Genomic DNA, 16480 nt, shown 5'->3' on the forward strand with positions numbered 1-16480 from the left:
TTGTGATCCGGTGAGATGATTTGAAAGTAAGTAGATCATTTATTAAGCTTATTTTTCCATCCTAGAGTCCTAGTAGCCTCTGATCAAAATAAAGGTTTAGGTAGTACCGGAGTATGTGTTTTGTTTTTATTCTGTTTTTGTCTTCGGTATATATAGATGAGTTTATGAGTTTAAAATCAATTCATGTTTATTAATTAACCTTGGATCAAATGAAATGAGGACAATACTCCACAGAACGTACGGTGGCCCATACGGTGGTCGTATAACTGGTGGGAAAGAATTCCACTCCTACTAGCTAGAACTCCTTATCTAAGGTTTTGCTTTCTTTTATTTTCCTTTCCGTAACTGGTTTCCTTCAGTTCCCTATAAATAAGAACAAAACCTATTGTCCTCACAGCTCCTCACTCTCTCTCTCTCTCTCTCTCTCTCTCTCTCTCTCTCTCTCTCTCCTCGATGGCTTTCAAATCCCAGTTGTTGCCTTTGCTCTACCTCAATCTTTTCCTACGCCTCTTATCTCAAGCAACTCCGACTCCGTCACCGGCTAAAATTGCAGTTTATTGGCCTGTAGATAAGTACTTTGAAATTTACACAAGACGATCCCTTGGCAAGACGTGGGGCGTTCTAAACTCTCAAGATCACTCGATGAAGCAGGGTACAGAGGAATGTCATGGTTTGTCGAGAAAGAGCTCATCGCAGCCGTTCGATCTGTTTACGGCTACAATGACACAATCACCATCTTTGCACCAAAGAACACTGCCTTTTACTTCTACGAGGGTGAAACAAATGTTCTTCAACAAGTTGTCCCACTGAACCTCGATCGCCACACATTCAAATCGAACTTCTTGAAGTATTCCACCTTCCCTACTTTCTCACAGGATTTTACAAACCCTAGTTTTCAACACTCTGATCACATAAGAGTCACCCAACCGCTTATCAACGATGCTACAGGGGAAGAAGCTGGGAAACACGCAAAAGCTTCGATCAATAACGTTCCCATCACAAATTGGGAAATCTATAATGATGGACGTGTGATAATTCATGGGGTCCCTTATCTTTTCGATGATCCTCACCACGTTAACAATTACCATGAATTATACGGGGAATTGTGATCCGGTGAGGTGATTTAATTTGAAAGTACGTTAGATCGTTAATTAAGCTTGTTTTGCCTGTACGTCTTAGAGTCCCAGTAGCCGACTCAAAATATAGGTTTTTATTTTACTTCTTAATTGGTTTACATTTGTGCTTTAGTTTGCTGGTATTTGTTTTTATTGGATTAATTTCCTTACTAATTTGCCTTTTGTTCAACCGGGCAGGTGTTTGAATCAGATCCATGGCATTTGGATGTTTCGGCTTTATTTGCTCTTTTTGAACTTTTTTCTTAGTTTTTATGATGATAATATGCCAATGGTTGTAGACTTTTAGTACTGTATTGTCAAATACTAGTGCATTGCCCATGTCTGAAGGCACGGCTCGAACAATTAGCTCAGGCAAATATGCTACTGGATTCACGTGCAAATATCAATCCATTGCCCGACGATTCCAACTATGCGAAAACAATAATCCAAGCATATTCATTGACCTAGTTAACTTGAATCAGGAAATAAAGAAGAAAAACAACTTATCGATCTCCAACTTGTGCACATGCACAAACTCAATGACAAAAAAATGATATGCAACTAAGAGAATGTGTGCCATGAGGAGATATATAAAAGGAACACACAAAAACATGTTATACTAAAAAAAAACGTCATTCCAATGTTAGCACAAGTTGTACGATTAAAAACTGTACATTGATGTATCATGTCTTTTGATATTTAAGGTTTCAAAACTGAACACTGAACCTGTAAGTACTTAAAGGCACTATTTCAGAAGCATTGACCCAAAATAATGTAGAATTTTCTTGCATCATCAACACTAAAATTGCTTGCTCTCAATCAAAGAATCAAGCAAACCCTTTTTTTTTTTTTTTCTGGATAAATCACAAAAAGATATGGTCAATAGGAAGAAATTAGTTTTAGAAGCTGTTATTAAAAATCAAAGAGCATTCATGAAGTTACTACCACTTAAAGACATTCCCAAACAACATAGCCTATTGGATTTAGAACAAATCAACATTAATGTAAAGGTAAGAATAAAAAGGGCTTCATTTTGCTTTCATGGTCAGCAGCCTAGGAAACAATACCTGAAGGCTACCCACCAAATTTGAGACCACCACAGAAACCAAATCACCCGCTAAAGGCCAAAAAAAAACCATTGCACTGAAATAACATAATAGACGCAACATGCGGAGCAAAAAAACATAATACACGAAACATACACACAACCCATACTTTAATCTGACCCAAGGTCTAAAGGCATAAAATTGAAAGGGAGAGGGGGTTTTAATTACTAAAGTTGTTTTCCCACCAATTCTTTTCATAGGAGTGTATTTCTTTGTTTTCTCTCAAGTTGTAAGAAAGAGCAACGATGGCAGAAATAAAATATCGAATGCCCAAATTTAACTGAAAAAATATAAAACGGAGTCAAATAACATCTCTAATCCACAAAAAGAAAAATAATGAAACAATAGTATCAACAACACCATTTTAACATACAAATGGAGAACATAATCACCAAGAGATAGGTCCTTCAAGCTTTTACGGTCATAGGATCATAGTCTTACATCTGTAAAGCCAAGAACGATTAAAAAATTAAATTAGCCACTAAAAAAATAATTGTAAACATCAATGAAGACAAAGAATCACACCACCACAATAATAAGAGATTTGATTGCCCGCCATTCGGATAAAAGATGAATGTATTTCAAACATTGATTTTATTTTTTTGTTTTGGAGTCTAGTAACAAAAAAAACTCTACTGCGTGTCACTATTTTTATAAATGCATACCATTTGGTGGGTCAATTTTAATACTTTTCTCTTCATTTGCCTCATGAGCATTCACGGGAGGCACATTTATTTCTTCATCTATTTATATAAATAAAAGAAATTCCGTATTGTTAGCAGATTGAAAAGCACAGTTTATATGGTCAACTTCCATATTTTGCTCTTCAACTGCTACTTGAGCATCTTCATATGTCTCGACTATTTTAGTCACTGGAAGCATATTAATTTCATTCTTACTATTCATCCTGTAAACGGGACACCAATTTTACACATTTCAAGAGAAGACCATAAAAACTCAAATTTTACACCTTCCAATGTCTTTCTTATCAAAATTTGTGGTTTTACTTCAATGATGACCCATGATTGCAATTTAGCATACCTTTCATGTTTAAGTTTCAAAAAACTTCACAAAACTATGCCTTTTGATATTTAGTCACACAACAATAGTAACACAAGCAAAACGTATTAATTCCATGAGAAGAATTAATTCAATTAATTCAACAGTAATAAAGGCACCTAAACACAAATGAATCATAGACAGTAGATGAAATTAGATGGTTGGATAGTGACACCCCACGGTCAACACAAGTAGAGCCAATGGATAGTGACACCCCACGGTCAACACAAATAGAGCCAATTAATTAATAAGAAATTTTGTGCATGTTCAAAAGGACACCAAGAAAGAAAAGAAAAACTCGACGGTAAAAAAGAACTCAATTGTAAAAAAAATGATGAATCAACTCACCTCAAGAAAAATGATACTCCCTCCGTCTTTTTTTAAGTGTCCCGCTTCGTAACTCCAACTTATTAAGAAAATATCATCATTACACCTTTCACATCAACTTTTACCTCAACTTTTCATACTTACCCTCTATGGAGACATCATCATTACAATTTTTACTTATTAATTTTTCAAAATGGAATATATACTTTCAGGGGCAAAATGAAAAATTTACCAACTTTTACCCACTAATTTTACAAAATAAACATTTTTTAAGGGACAACCCAAAATAGAATACTGGATTTTAATAAAGGGACGGAGGGAGTAGTAGTTTCGAAGTAGATTTAGGTGGTGTGGTGAGAGAGGTAGAGAAAGTAAAGAAGAAGAATGACAAAAGTTGCTATAGAATTTAAGTGATTTCCATAATTGAATTTAGAAATAGTACAATGGTTTATTACCTTTTTGAGCTCCAACTTGTGAAAATCACAGAAGAAGTCAGTATCAGCTGTATAAAAATTATTGCATGGGAAGAATTAATTATAGAAAGTAAAGGGTTCATTACCTTTTTTTTGGATAACCAATATTACCGAGATTGATTATTGATTTGGCCCTCTCTCCTTACCTCTTTCCTTATCGGGCATGCACTAAATTTTTTAGAAGGTATGTTGCTTAATTATAAATCAACTAGGGTTTGCCCGTGCCTTCAACGCATTTTGAATACAACTAAAATAAATTATGAAATTATTGACCACCCCTGCCAACGAAACTGATTTATACAGGAATTTTTTTTTTAAATTAGCGCATGCTCGTGCCCAAAGACGCGGATCGAACAATCAGCACACATGCAAATCAACATTGTAACCGTGAACAAAGTATCAACCTGTTCATGTAACACCGATGGGTCATTCAAAATTTCAAAATAGCGCACACACAGAGAGAGAATATGAACATTTGGTTATTATTATTATTACTATTTATTATTATTATTCAAGAGAGAGAGGGAGAGCTTGAAATAGACTTGCTTCATGATTGAAATGAGAGAGAGAGAGAGAGAGAGAGAGAGAGAGAGAGAGAGAGAGAGAGAGAGAGAGAGAGAGAGGAGGAGTCATTGATTGGATTCGTGACCAAAACTGATCTAGAGGAGTGTTCGTTCTCAAAGAAAATCACAGGGGGGGGGGGGGGAGTGGCAATTGTACAATTATTATTGTTTGAGAGAGAGGGAGAGCCGTAGAATTTATTGAACAAATTAATGGTTAGAATTTATAGAGAGATAAGATTCAAAAACCGTTTTCCCTTATTATATAAATTTCGCCCTTTAAATAACCAATATTACCTTCTGAGCACAACTGAAAGTCAGCCGAAGATTTGTCTCAATCACGGCATTAGATGGCAATCACAAATTTAGGTTTCCTTTCATCCTTCTTTCAAATATTCATTATTTGCATTAGGAAACCTTCATTCCTTTGATTCAACGGCTATAATCTTATCACTAAGTACGATCGAACGACTGTAGATGTATTTATGTTTGTATGTGTAGACATTTTGGTGAAAAACTCCTCTGTTTTATAATATAGACTAGTGGATGCCCGTGCCTAAAGGCACATCATAACGCATTCTAAACGTAGTCTAAATGAAGAATCAAACCCAACTTCTATAAAATAAAAAATAATAATTGGATACAATTATTGTTTTTAATTAAGTCTCCTCCCAACAAAATCTACTTATTGAAATTCCAAATTTATAGAATAGTCTAACACGACATATGTTATCAAACGATGTAATTTCATTAGTTGCGCATCCAGGCACAACAAAATAATAACTTTAGCGGAACGGAACCTCACACAAAACTTGAATTCTCGCTTAACATAAGAGTTTCCTTAAGCTACTATACCAAGAATTCTCGCTTTATTGACTGTAACCTTCCCAAATAAATAACCGAGATAGTAAAGAGTTGACATAGTGAGATGGAGTGGACACAATTTGAGCACCAAATTGTTGACACTTGAAAAATTGTTGTGTCCGGGTGCGTTCCATTGCTAGGCGAGGCATGGGGCCAGTGGGGTTGGCTAAGAAGGTGCGTCCGGGAGTCGGTGGAGTCCACTGGTCATTTGGGGTTTAGAACGTTTGAGAGAGAGAGAGAGAGATGTATGGCAGTTATGTAATTTAGCTTAAAACTTTGGGCTCTTTAATGAAATGAGGAGAATGCCTCTCAACCCTTGGATCAAATGAATTTTAGCCATTCTAACAACTTGTCCCCACACCCTTTTGTTTTATAATAGAGATTCCACTCTATACTCCCAGCAAATTTGGTGAATGGAGGGTTTTTTACGTTTATTGTGTAATATGGTAACTTGTAAAAAATGCTAGTAGTTTTTTTTGCTTGGTTTGGTTGGATGCAAACGGTGATAATAGATCCATTTTTCACACTAGAGACTGATTTTTCCTTTTGGTTTTACTGCAGCGTTTTATAAATGCCAGAAAATGCTTATTTTCTTGAAGTACTGTTAGTTTTCTTTTAATTGGATGAAAATGACTTACCTTTAAATCTTCCGTAAGTTATATATTTTTCGAAATGAACCCGTTGCCTTCTACTATAATTCTCACTGCTCAGTTTCCTTGATCGTCAGTCCTGACTCACGTTCGAGTATTCTTAGATCTCTCCACTGTTTAAATTCCCCTCTCTCTCTATTGATTTCTGAAAATATTTTTCAAGTGCCAACTAAACACCAAAAAATAAAAGTTTGAAGTTTGTTTTCTGAAAAAACATTTTACATTGAAACAAATAGAGCCTTAATTCAGATCATATAAGAATCACTCACAAAGACCCAATCAAAATACAACTTAATGATGACGAAGAATTAGATAGGGATATGTGAATTGTAGAGTTTGATCAAAAGATATTTAAATCGTTGATTAAGTCTGTTTTAAATATTGCAGCTCAAAATAGAGGTAGTAGTATTTCATAGGAGTATTTTGCTTTTATTCCGTTTTTTTTTTCCTTCGATATATGTAGATGAGTTCATGAGTTTAAAATCAATTTATGTTTATTAAGCTTGTTTTTTTTTTCTTTTTTAAATCAATTTATGTTTGGTTACTTGAGTGTGATTGAGAATAAATCAGTGACAACAAAACTAATATAATCGAAAGTCTATCTCAGATAATCAGTTTATAGCTTTAACAAACACAAACCAAAGCTCTCTCCGGATCGTCTTGTGTTATGCACACAATAAAATCATGTCGATCAGATATCTTCTTCTACTGATCTTATAAACGTTTAATTGTTAGAGCTTGAATAGAACGTCAACTACAAATCAAATCCAAGTTGGAACACATCTATGTTGACGAAACAGATCGTTTCAATCCAATCTTGCAAAAAATTTCCTCAACATCAATGGATTTTTATGATATAACGAAATACATTTGATCAACATTAATTTTTTCATGTCTGATGTTTCATGCGTCGTAACAATTAGGGAAAATGATGGCCCAGGACGTGTTTTGATAATTAATACCCGCTAAGGACAAGCTAAGAATATTTGTTAATACTGAAAATGTCCTTAACAGGTATTAATTATCAAAACACGTCATTAGCCGTCATTTTCCCTTACAATTAACAGTCTCAATCATAGAAATTAACCCTATAAGGGCCCGCAATGGGCCTAACCAAAACGGTCCAGACATTAAAAAGGGCCGGATCGAGAGGAGCTGCCTAGCATCCAAACGAAAACAATTGCAAAGTGGCTCCACAAAAATTATGAGACGTGACAAACGGAATTGATCATTCGTCTTGACGAGAGGAATTAAAAAAATATACAAATGTATAATGGGTTAACACGAATCAGATAAACATAAAAATATGAACCGAAGTAGAAGAAAAATTCATATAGTTTATCCAAAAAAAAAAAAAATCATGTAAGAGAACGCTTCCCAAATTTCTCAATTCGGAGCATGTTGGGTTTTTTTTTTTGTCACATTGTATACATCAGTGGGATATTAGCTAGGGGATTATTCAGGATGCTTTGAGTTATTGACCCCGCTATACCTTTTTCTCCGCAATCCCGTCGCGGATTTGCTGATCTGATTGGCCCAGTGTGCTTCATTGGCTTTTCAGCGTGGAAAGAATTTCACTCCTACTACAACTCCAAATCTAAAGTTCTGCTTCCTTTTATTTTCCCTTTCGTGACTGGTTTCCTTCCCTATAAATAAGAACAAAATCTATTGTCCTCACAGCTCGTGCAATCCGGTATCCCCTCTCTCTCTCTCTCTCTCTCTCTCTCTCTCTCTCATGGCTTTCAAATCCCAGTTGTTGCCTTTCCTCTGCCTCAATCTTTCTCTACTCCTCTTATCTCAAGCAAGAGTGGTTCATTGGCCTGTGGATAAGTACTTCGGAGATTTACACAAGACGATCCCTTGGCAAGACGTGGGGCGTTCTAAACTCTCAAGATCACTCAATGAAGCGGGGTACAGAGGAATGTCATGGTTTGTCGAGAAACAGCTCATTCCAACCGTTCGATCTGTTTACGGCTACAACGACACAATCACCATCTTTGCACCAGAGGATAGTGCCTTTTACTTCTATAAGGGTGAAACGAAGGTTCTTCAACAGATTGTCCCTCTGAGCCTTGATCGCCACACGTTCAAATCGAACTTCTCGAAGGATTCCACCTTCCCTACTTTCTCACAAGATTTTACCAACCCTAGTTTTCAACTCTCGGATCACATAAGAGTCACTCGGCCGCTTGGGAAGAAGCCGGAAAGAAAGCAATAGCTTCGATTAATAACGTTCCCATCGAAGACTGGGAAATCTATAACGATGGACGCGTGATAGTTCATGGGGTCCCTCATCTTTTCGATGATCCTTACAACGTGAAACGTTATAATGATTTTTACTATGAATCATATAGGGAATTGTGATCCGGTGAGATGATTTGAAAGTAAGTAGATCATTTATTAAGCTTATTTTTCCATCCTAGAGTCCTAGTAGCCTCTGATCAAAATAAAGGTTTAGGTAGTACCGGAGTATGTGTTTTGTTTTTATTCTGTTTTTGTCTTCGGTATATATAGATGAGTTTATGAGTTTAAAATCAATTCATGTTTATTAATTAAGCTTGTTTTTGCTCCTTTTAATCAATTTTTCTGTTTGGTTACTGATGTTGACTGAGTAGTCTGAGTTAAAAACGTCCACTAATTGCCCAGCCTATACTATAATTTCACTACCAAATAAGAAAAAATCACTGACTAATCGAAACCAAAGCTCTCTCCGGATCGTCTTGTGTTATGCACACAATAAAATTGCTTCGCCTTCAAACCTCGCCTTCAAATATAAGGTTTAAAACCCCAAGCGTAGGGCTAGGTCGTTGGTAGCATAATATCCGGAAGTCCGGGATCGTACCCACAGAGAATTCGAATGTAGCTTAATCGGATTGTAGGTTTTATATGGTGGATTGTGGCGTTTAAGACGGCCAACTTGGTTTTGCTTTGAACGGTGAAAATTGCCAAGGCAAAAGACTAGGATAACGCTTAATAAACTAAAAGGAGGCAAGTCTAGGGATCGTCTAACCCTTGACAAAGGATGTTACCGGTTCTCAATATAACTCAGGCGAGAGTCACGACCGCGTGCTCACGCCCGGAAGATTTAGCTTTAATGACTACGTTTATCAAAAGATGTGATTAACCGGAATTAAATCAACCTATTTTTGCTAATGTATCTAACACGTAGGGGGCCACGAGCCCTCAATATGTCGCTTGCCAAGACCGCTTGACTAAACTTCATACCAAGGAGTTAACACGCCTCGCTTAGACCAAAAAGGCTAGATTAATGAAATTCCGAAAACCAAGATTTTAAGCCCGAAGGTTTGAGAACCAAATAACCACCTAAGTCCTCGGGAAAGATTACCCCGAGACTTGGCCTATCAACTACTCACACATAGCTAAAGCATGAAAGAAAGCATAAAAACGAGACATGACTTTTAACCGATGAAAACGAAAACAAACTTGATATTATAAAAGATCTAGTCCGTAGGAACAACTTTAATAAACGAGAAATTAACAAACGAGAATTACTTACTTGAGTTCTTAAGGAATTACACTAGAAAAGCTTGAAAGACCATTAATGGAGGAAAATTAAAAGCTATTAAAGACCTAGATACAAAAAGGGGAGAGAGGAGACCTCTATTTATACACAATGGGTTTCTCTCTCCTCAAATATCTAAAAACATACTATAAGTAGCAAGTATTCCATAAATGGAAAGTCCAAAAAGTAGCAAAATATCTGGTCGGAAGCTCTCCGTATCGATACAGAATAAGCAAAGTATCGATACCACATCGTTAAGCTGAAAAGGCCAATCTCCCGTAACAATTCCGTATCGATACAGATTATGGCCGTATCGATACGGGACTCTCTGATTGGAAAGATAACAAACGCGTATCGATACGGTCCAAAATCCGTATCGATACGGGGAGCTTATCTCTGGTCTTCAGGCCAGCCTCCAAAACTTGACACCCGACGACCGTTGGCTTGCCCGATGCTCCTCGCCTTCGTTCTTTGGTCACTTTGGCACAAGTTCCACCGAGCGATGAGTCTTGAATTAACTTGGGGGTTGACTTTGCATCCAAAACACGCCTTTTAAGGGCGTTTTGCCTGAAACACTAAACAAACTACCTCACGAGCAATATCGACTAAAAACGACAATAAAAGCTAAAAGCACTTCTAACTAACGGACTTAAGCACCACGATCAAGCAATCTTAGGTGCGTATCAAAAATCATGTCGATCAGATATCTTCTTCTACTGATCTTATAAACGTTTAATTGTTAGAACTCGAATAGAACATTAACCACAAATCAAATCCAAGTAGGAACACATCTATGTTGACGAAGTACATTCGATCAACATGAATTTTTGGGTGTCTGATGTTCATGCATTCTAACAATTAACAGTTTCAATTATCAAAATTAACCCTATAAGGCCCCACAATGGGCTTAAAAAAAACGGTCCAGACCGGAAAAAGGGCCGGAAAGGAGCTGCCCAGCATCCAAACGGAAACAATCACAAACAATCACAAAGTGGCTCCACAAAAATTGTGAGAGGTGACAAATGAAATTAATTATTCGTCTTGACGAGAGGAATTAGAGACATATAAAAATATAATCCAAAGTAGAAGAAAAATTCATTTAAGAAAACATTTTTGAAAAAAAAAACAGTTGGTTATTTTTTTGTTTTTAGTGAAATTTTTTATTTTGTTCATAATTTTTAACTTTTTAAATAATACTTGTCGAAACGAATCATTAATCAAAAAATATGACGGATATTATACAAAAATTTAGAAAAGTACGAAAAAATACTAAAATAAAAAAAGGCGAAAAAGTCGGGAAGAATTGGGGTTCTTGACTGAAAAGTATTTTATCGAAATCAGAATATCAGATCTCTCCTCAGAAAGATTAGGACATTCCAGATTCTCAAATAAGTACTTAAAAAAATAAAGATCTATTTTCAAGCCTAAAAATAATATGCTTACGAAAATAATTTTTTAATTTTTTTTGCAGGGTTCTATCAAACTAGATTCTTATTGCATATTTTTTATTTTATTTTAGTAAGCCTATTATTTTTAAGCTTGAAAATTGTAAATAAATACTTATTTTTTTATGGGAAAAGCGGAACACCGACCATGTAGCCCACCCATCCAATCACCTCTTGCCAACTCAGCAAATCTACAACGAAGCTGGGAAAATGACGGCAAAACCTTGTTGGTTTTGAACATGGTCCAAGTTCTCTCATCATTATTAGTTTCAACCATTGATTTCTCGATTGATAACTTTTCGGGATGAGTAGAGTTATTGATCCCCTCCATAATTTTGTCTCCCCAATCTCGTTGCGGATTTACTGATTTGGCAAGAGCTGATTGGTGCGGTGTACTCAACGTGGAAAGAATCAGGAAGTCTAGGGCCACTGTATGAGTTACCGTACGCCATGTAGGGCCCACTTCGATTCTTATAAAAATACAGAAAAATGTTCATAAATTTTAAAATAATTATTTACGAATATTTTTTATATTTTTGTAGGATTCAAAGTAGACTCCACAGAACCTACGGTGGCCCATACGGTGGTCGTATAACAGGTGGGAAAGAATTCCACTCCTACTAGCTAGAACTCCTTATCTAAGGTTTTGCTTTCTTTTATTTTCCTTTCCGTAACTGGTTTCCTTCAGTTCCCTATAAATAAGAACAAAACCTATTGTCCTCACAGCTCCTCACTCTCTCTCTCTCTCTCTCCCCCCCTCGATGGCTTTCAAATCCCAGTTGTTGCCTTTGCTCTACCTCAATCTTTTCCTACGCCTCTTATCTCAAGCAACTCCGACTCCGTCACCGGCTAAAATTGCAGTTCATTGGCCTGTAGATAAGTACTTTGAAATTTACACAAGACGATCCCTTGGCAAGACGTGGGGCGTTCTAAACTCTCAAGATCACTCGATGAAGCAGGGTACAGAGGAATGTCATGGTTTGTCGAGAAAGAGCTCGTCGCAACCGTTCGATCTGTTTACGGCTACAACGACACATTCACCATCTTTGCACCAAAGAACACTGCCTTTTACTTCTACGAGGGTGAAACAAATGTTCTTCAACAAGTTGTCCCACTGAACCTCGATCGCCACACATTCAAATCGAACTTCTTGAAGTATTCCACCTTCCCTACTTTCTCACAGGATTTTACAAACCCCAGTTTTCAACACTCTGACCACATAAGAGTCACCCAACCGCTTATCGACGATGCTACAGGAGAAGAAGCCGGGAAGAACGCAAAAGCTTCGATCAATAACGTTCCCATCACAAACTAGGAAATCTATCATGATGGACGCGTGATAGTTCATGGGGTCCCTCATCTTTTCGATGATCCTCGCCACGTTAATAATTACTATGAATTATACAGGGAATTGTGATCCGATGAGATGATTTAATTTGGAAGTACGTAGATCGTTAATTAAGCTTGTTTTGCCGTACGTCTTAGCGTCCCAGTAGCAACTCAAAATATAGGTTTTTATTTTACTTCTTAATTAATTGGTTTACAATTGTGCTTTAGTTTGCAGGTATATGTTTTTATTGGATTAATTCCCTTACTAGTTTGCCTTTTGTTCAACCGGGCAGGTGTTTGAATCAGATCCATTTGAATCAGATCCATTTTGTTGGGCTTCGCTCAAGATGATTCGCTCATTTGGATCTGGGGTTTGAGATATGTTCTTGGCCTTCTCCTTGCCCTGCAAAACGAAGCACGGCTACAGACCACACCGGAGGTTCTCCGGAATGGTCCTCCGATGCAAGAATCAGTATGCTTGCAGAGAGAAGTGAAAAACCAAGAATTGGGGTTTCAGGGTTATCTTGTGCGTACTTTTTCCAGGAAGGCATAATGGAGTATTTATAGAGATTCCTTAGCTTGGACTCCAAGATTGCACCAACACTCGACACACGTCGGCTGATGTCACCCTCACGTCAAGTTTAGGGTTTTGTAACCATTTGTAAGATGAGCTGGCATCTTCACGTGCCCTTATTCTTATCCTGATAACTGCTCAGATGACATCACGATCGTCATCACGGCCAAGGTTGTTATTCCCATGCGGGTGAGCTGGAGTAAAGGCCCCCACGATCGCTCGGGACCGAGCGTGATGTGCGACCAGCGAAGGGTCTCTGGCCGAACATGATTCCCGACCGTAAGAATCGGAAACCGAGCCGGTTAGGCGAATTGTTGTTGCCAGAGCTTGGGTTATGAGACCGTCGGCATGCCAAATGGTAAAGGTGAAATAACTTGGACTAAATTGGACCACTGGATCACGTTCGGTGCGACACGAACTATTTTGCTCAACCTGCTACACATTTCATTTTAAATTCGGCTTTATTTGCTCTTTTCGAACTTTTCTCTTAGTTTTTATGAGATAAATAGTTTTTATGAGATAAAATATGCCAATGGTTTTAGACTTTTATTGTATTGTCAAATTTTCCACTCTATTATACTCCCACCAAATTTGGTGAATGGAGGGTTTTTTACGTTTATTGTGTAATATGGTAACTTCTAAAAAATGCTAGTGGTTTTTTTGCTTGGTTTGGTTGGATGCAAACAGTGATAATAGATCCATTTAATTTTCACACTAGAGAGTGATTTTTCTTTTTGGTTTTTCAAAATAGAGCATAAGCCGGCATTCTTAAGGTAAATGCTTTCTGAGCGTTTTCCGGGTCTTTACGACTTTACCACAGCGTTTTATAAACGCCAGAAAATGCTTATTTTCTTGAAGTACAGTTAGTTTTCCTTTAATTGGAAAAAAATGACTTACCACTTAAATCTTTCGTAAGTTATTTTTCGAAATGAACCTGTTGCTTTTTACTGCAATTCTCATTGCTCAGTTTTCTTGATCGTTAGTCCTGACCCACGTTCAATTCGAGTATTCTCAGATCTCTCCACCGTTTAAACTCCTCTCTCTCTCTCTCTCTCTCTCGATTTCTGAAAATATTTTTCAAGTGCCAACCAAACACCAGAAAATAAAAATTTAAAGTTTGTTTTCTGAAAAAACATTTTACATCGAAACAAAGAAACAGAGCCTTAATTCAGATCATATAAGAATCACTCACAAAGACCCAATCAACGTACAACTTAATGATGACGAAGAATTATATAGGGTTATGTGAATTGTAGAGTTTGATCAAAAGATATTTAAATCGTTGATTAAGTCTGTTTTAAATATTGCAGCTCAAAATAGAGGTAGTGGTATTTCATAGGAGTATCTGTTTGCTTTTATTCTGTTTTTCTTTTCTTCGATATATGTAGATGAGTTCATGAGTACTTTAATCAATTTATGTTTATTAAGCTTGTTTTTTCTTTTTTCTTTTTTAAATCAATTTATGTTTGGTTACTTGAGTGTGATTGAGAATAAATCAGTGACTACAAAACTAAGTTAATCGAAAGTCTATCTCAGATAATCAGTTTATTGCTTTAACAAACAGAAACTAAAGTTCTCCCCGGATCGTCTTGTTATGCACAAATAAAATCGTGCCGATCAGATACTATTCTACTGATTACAAACGTTTAATCGTTTCAATCCAATCTTGCAAAAAATTTCCTCAACATCAATGGATTTTGATGATGTAACTAAATACATTCGATCAACATTAATTTTTTCGTGTCTGATGTTTCATGCGTTGTAACAATTAATAGTCTCAATCATCGAAATTAACCCTGTAAGGGCTCACAATGGGCCTAACCAAAACGGTCCAGATAGTAAATTCCGTTCTTCAACGGGTTGTCCCACTGAGCCTCCATCGCCACACGTTCAAATCGAACTTCTCCAAGGATTCCACCTTCCCTACTTTCTCACAGGATTTTGCAAACCCTAGTTTTCAACTCTCGGATCACATAAGAGTCACTTGACCGCTCATCGACGATGCTACGGGGGAAGAAGCTGGAAAAGAAGCAAAAGCTTCGATCAATGACGTTCCCATCACAGACTGGGAAATCTATAATGATGGACGCATGATAGTTCATGGGGTCCCTTATCTTTTCGATTATCCTCGCAGCTACTTGGAAAGTAATAATTACTACTGAATTATATGGCGAATTGTGATCCGATGAGATGATTAGTAATTTGAGAAAGTATGTAGATCTTTAATTAAGCTTGTTTAATTTTGCCGTCTTGGAGTCCTAGTAGCAACTCAAAATATAGGTTTTTATTTTACTTCTTAATTAATTGGTTTACACAATTGTGCTTTAGAGGTTGTTCCACTTTTTCAAAAAGTTACTACTTTTTAAAAAAGAAAGTAAATTTCAAGGTCAAAAATTATGTATTTACGCAAATAATTTTTCTACCAATATGGATCTTGTTTGATAGATCTCATTGAGATCTTTTAAATGGTGTAAAAAAATTGAAAATTTATTTTTCATTTTCGTTATATTTGAATTTGAAATTACCTTTGTTTTTGAAAAAGAAGGTTTTTAGAGAAAGTAGAACGGGGTCTTAGTTCGCTGGTATATTTTTCCTTTGTTTTTCTAAATAGAGCATAAACCGGCGTTTCTGAGAAAAATGCTTTCATAGTGTTTTTTGGGTCTTTACCGCCGAGGCGTTTATAAAACGCCGGAGATGCTTATTTATCCAATATGGTATCAGAGCTTCTATGGTGTCTATATATTTTTCTTTTTTGGGTAATTTAAGATTTTATTGAGAACATCCAACAAGGATATGTACAAGATCATGGGACATAGTACTTCTGATATACACAAAGCAGAACGAAAGCAACACAAACGTAATATACCAAAGCCAGAACAAGGCTATCAAACCAAGACAATCCAGCAGCAGGAGACCCCACAAGCAGAGCTGCAGAAAAAAGACACAGATTAATAAGCTGTGTTTGAACAAAGTGAAATTATTTTAATTTCGAGGAATCGTTGTAGCTGTTCTGGTCGGTGTTCTCTTGCAATTACTGGCCTGGCGCTCCGACACGATGCACACTTTTTTTCTCTCTCTACTATACGAGTATAAAAAACAGAAATGATTCCTGCACAGCAGCTGTGCACAGCGGCCTTTTTCTTCCGCCTCGGGTCGCGCAAAAATAATCGGAGCCGCTCATTTTGTTCAAAATATGTCGTTTAAGGTTTCCGTAAAAAATGAGCTTCGTTCGATATCGTTAGAGGAGTTAACAAAACACCCAAAATCACTTCAGAATTTAGGCTAAATTCTGAAGTGATTTTGGGTGTTTTGTTAACGCCTCTAACGACATGAATGAAGCTCATTTTTTACGGAGACCTTAAACGACATATTTTGAACAAAATGAGTGGCTCCGATCATCTTTGTGCGACCCGAGGCGGGAGAAAAAGACCGCTGTGCATAGCCTGCTGTGCACG

Source organism: Rhododendron vialii, chromosome 2a (genome assembly GCF_030253575.1).
Source record: "Rhododendron vialii isolate Sample 1 chromosome 2a, ASM3025357v1".
Taxonomy (NCBI): Eukaryota; Viridiplantae; Streptophyta; class Magnoliopsida; order Ericales; family Ericaceae; genus Rhododendron; species Rhododendron vialii.